The sequence below is a fragment of the Peromyscus maniculatus genome, chromosome 7 (assembly GCF_049852395.1).
Source record: "Peromyscus maniculatus bairdii isolate BWxNUB_F1_BW_parent chromosome 7, HU_Pman_BW_mat_3.1, whole genome shotgun sequence".
NCBI classification, from domain to species: Eukaryota; Metazoa; Chordata; class Mammalia; order Rodentia; family Cricetidae; genus Peromyscus; species Peromyscus maniculatus.
Window position 1 is genome coordinate 42,786,758 of NC_134858.1, and position 3,646 is coordinate 42,790,403.

Genomic DNA, 3,646 nt, shown 5'->3' on the forward strand with positions numbered 1-3,646 from the left:
GAAAAAATATTCTATTTTTCCTCTAGTTCTATTTTCTTGTTAAACCTTTTAGTATGTATGAAGCTGATTTTTAGAAGAGATTTGGTTTTGGTGTCCTCTTCTTCCAAGTGGATTGCTGATTGTCCCAATGGCAGTTATTAACTAATGCATCTCTTCCTCTCTGATATCAATGCTATCTTTATGCACACCCCATTCCCACATGTACATTATTCTATTCATTGGTCTTGTTGTTTCCAGTGCTGCGGCTCAAAGCACAGCCTTTATGCATGCTGGGCAGGTGCTTTGCCATTGAGCCCCAGCCCTGGGACTTTTCTTCTCATTCTTCTTTTCTTCTTCTTCTTCTTCTTCTTCTTCTTCTTCTTCTTCTTCTTCTTCTTCTTCTTCTTCTTCTTCTTCTTCTTCTTCTTCTTCTTCCTCTTCTTCCTCTTCTTCCTCTTCTTCCTCTTCTTCCTCTTCTTCTCCTTCTCCTCCTCCTCCTCCTTCTTGAGATAGAGTCTTGCAAAGTCAGACTAGCCTTGAATTCATTCTGTAGCCCATGCTGGTCTTGAACTCCAGATCTTCCTGCCTCAGCTTCCCACATACCTGGGGATACAGGCTACACTATATCCCTGACTATATATATCACCAAGGCTAGAAGGCTAGCCAGGAACTCCTGGTCCCAAGGCTGAATCAAATTTTCTCATCTTACTGAGTTGGTGGGGCTGATGTAGACTCTGTGGGGTAAGAGGCTGATAATGCTTGGCATGATGGCTCACACCTTAACCCCAGTACTTGGGAGCAGAAGTGGGAGAGCTGCTCTGGCGTGTTCTCATCCCTTTAATCTTGCTCCTCTAAGTCTCTGCTCCTGAAAATACTTCCAATTTTAAGGTTGAGATTAAAGGCCACCTCTTCTATATTCCCTATATATATTTCAATTTTTTTGTTTTTGTTTTTGTTTTCTTTTCTTTGTCTTGTTTTTTTTTATTTTGTTGTTTGTTTTTCTTTTTTTCTTTTTTTTTCTTTTTCTTTTTGGTTTTTTGAGACAGGGTTTCTCTGTGTAGCTTTGCGCCTTTCCAAGAACTCACTTGGTAGCCCAGGCTGGCCTCCAACTCACAAAGATCCGCCTGGCTCTGCCTCCCAAGTGCTGGAATTAAAGGCGTGCGCCACCACCACCCGACTTTGTTGTTTGTTTTTCAAGACAGGGTTTCTCTGTGTAACAGCCCTGGCTGTCCTAGAACTCACTCTATAGACCAGGCTAGCATCCAACTCAGAGATCCTTTTGCCTCTGCCTCCGAATGCCAGGGCTACAGTGTTAGCTCCAGACCAGCCTGAATGAAATCTTGGAAGGAGAGTGAGAGTGAGTGAGACTAAGACCCTCCTTTTCCCTGATCAACTTCATTGATAATATTTACCACTTGTCTGTTTGGGGGATGCTGGGAGTTAAACTTAAGACCTTCCACCTGCTGTAATTATATGCTCTGCTACTGAGCCCCACCCCATCCCTCAGCTACCTTATTTAGGAAGCTTTTTTTTTTTTTTTAATCAGGCAATGGTGGCACACGCCTTTTATCCCCAGCACTCAGGAGGCAGAGACAGGCGGCTCTCCATGAGTTCAAGGCCAGCCTGGTCTACAAAGTGAGTTCCAAAACAGCCAGGACTGTTACATAGAAAAACCCTGTCTCAAAAAAAGCAAAATAAATAAAAGGCAAACCTCTCAAGACAAGAGTTCACTGTGTAGCCCTGGCTGTTTACTTTTTATCAGAATGGATTACTAAATTTTATCAAGGGCTTTCTGAATGAAAAAAAGTAAGAAAAGAAAGGAAAGGAACACGACTGCTCCTAGGCGTGGCTGAGGAGAAAATTTATTATAGATATATGGGAAAGCATAGCCAGAGGCAGGGACATTTGGGAGAGTCCAGAGTGGGCATGACTAAGCCATATAAGGAGAGGGGGAGGGGAACAGAGAAGGGAAAGAATGGAACCAGGTGCAGGAGCCAGGTGCAGCAGCCAGAAGGCCCAAAGATACAAAGAGATTAGGTAACCAAAGCAGTTGGATCGTATCAGGAAGAGCAGCCCAACCCTCTGGGCTGGATAGTTCAGGATAGCCACTCCACCTGGTGTATGGCAGCCAGGAGGGCCCTGTAACAGGTAAGGGCTGAGGGATGGGGGGGGGGGGTAGCCTGGTCTGCTTTGATATGTTAAGTAGGCACCTCAGCCATTAGTCCTGGATTTGAAAGCGAACCCTTTCCACTTCCAATAAATAGTATGATGGCATAATCATACTGTTTTCCTCCTCCAAGCGGTCAGAGTTCCACAGCTTTTCATCTTAAGCTCTTATCAATGAATACGTTGGTATGTCTTGGTATGCTAATACTTGAAAGCTTTCCGAAGCAATTGATCCTTAGTTTGACTGATGGGTGGGTCATGAGGATTCATGGCAAGAAACCATCAAAGGTACAGCGGGAGACATAGAAGAGACAGCTACCTCGTAACTGTGGCAGGTCTGGACAAAACAGGCTGCAGGTCACCCTGGTGGAACCTGGTGAGCTGTGGCGCGCTCTCATCATTTTAATCTTGCTCCTCCAAGTCTCTGCTCCTGAAAATACTTCCAATTTTAGGCCTAGATTAAAGGCCACCTCGTCTATATTCCCTATATATATTCCAATTTTTTTTTTGTTTTTTGTTGGTTTTTTTGTCTTGTTTTGTTGTTATTGGTTTTTTTTTTTTTTTTTTTTTGATTTTGTTTGTTTGTTTTTCAAGACAGGAGTTCTCTGTGTAACAGCCCTGGCTGTCCTAGAACTCACTCTGTAGACCAGGCTGGCCTCCAACTCGGAGATCCTCTTGCCTTTGCCTCCCAATGCCATCACAGCCTCGGCTTGTTTGTTTTTTGAGGCAGGGTTTCTCTGTGTAATCTTGGATGTCTTGGAACTACCTATGTAGACCAAATTGCTTTTGAATTCACAGATTCTCCGGCCATTGCTGGGATTAAAGGTATGTGCCCCCCCAAATTCTTTTTTTTTTTTTTTTTTTGTTTTTGTTTTTGTTTTTCGAGACAGGGTTTCTCTGTGTAGCTTTGCACCTTTCCTGGGACTCACTTGGTAGCCCAGGCTGGCCTCGAACTCACAGAGATCCGCCTGGCTCTGCCTCCCGAGTGCTGGGATTAAAGGCGTGCGCCACCACCACCCGGCGGGGGTGCCCCCAAATTCTTAACAGCACACTGTGGAAAAAAAAAATCACAGTTCTCCCTGGTGGAATCTCTTTTGAGATGTGTGCGTCTTTTTTCTGCCTTTGTGCCAGGCGAAGTGCCTGGCGTATGGAGGGTACTCAATCAATGCTGATCCAGGAGGCTGAGGCAGGAGGATTGCTTCATAGTCCAGGGTAGCCTTGAGTGCACGGTGTGTTTACAAGACCCTGTATCAAAATAAAATAATAAGGAGTGAATTAATAAATAAAACAATAAAGGAAGGACTAGCAGATGAGAAGTATAATATTGGTTCCCAGCGCTATGGGAACGCGCTCCCACCCGGACCCTGCAGAGTGAACTCCATCTCGGCAGAGGGCATCCCAGACCCCTCTCAGCCCCGGAAGCTGGGCTGCCTGCCATGGGAAGACTACACTTCCCAGCGATCCCAGGGAAAAGCAAAAACCCTTTGGCTTTGACAGCCAC